We start from the raw sequence: 528 nt of genomic DNA, 5'->3' as shown, positions 1-528 counted from the left end.
TTCCCTCATATTTCTCAAGTGTAACAAAACACTTTTGTAAAACTGAATTAGTGATGCACCGATGTGAAAATTGTGGCCGATACCGATAACCGATATTAATATTGCTGTTATGGCCGATACCGATATTTACCGATGTCGATATCTCTGTATAGAAAACAAATTTTAATGATTATCAAATAAAGAGCTATTTTCCAAAACACCTTTATTTTATTTTTTTTACTTTAGAAATGACTGATATTGGGCACCTTTACCTGTGTGCAAAATATGTCACATATGACACACATGCATTATACTGCATTGCATATACAGTAATGTGTGCTGGTCAACTTGTCTAAAATTAAGAAACCCTTAGAAAACAGTAAAAAAAAACAAAAAAAAAACGGAACATTGTGTAAAATTAAAGGTATAGCGGAGGATCTTTCCAAATTTTAGATAAGACCCGCCCTCTCCACTTTTTGAAAAGTTTGATTGATTCACCAGAATGATTGACAATTAGGAGGACCAATAGTATAGGTTACCCACCAGGAA

General features: G+C 33.1%; 1 long non-coding RNA gene across 1 annotated transcript in view; it reads left to right on the top strand.

Moving 5' to 3' along the window:
• The first annotated feature begins 360 nt into the window (after positions 1-360).
• LOC309488397 overlaps positions 361-528 on the top strand; it is a 565-nt gene continuing 397 nt past the window's right edge. Inside the window, exon 1 of the long non-coding RNA XR_014202117.1 lies at positions 361-391. This is a non-coding gene — a long non-coding RNA (uncharacterized lncRNA). The remainder of the gene's footprint in view (positions 392-528) is intronic.

Source organism: Leuciscus leuciscus, assembly GCF_965113295.1.
Source record: "Leuciscus leuciscus genome assembly, chromosome: 23".
In the NCBI taxonomy this organism is placed as follows: Eukaryota; Metazoa; Chordata; class Actinopteri; order Cypriniformes; family Leuciscidae; genus Leuciscus; species Leuciscus leuciscus.
This window is presented reverse-complemented; position numbering and strand designations above follow the sequence as displayed.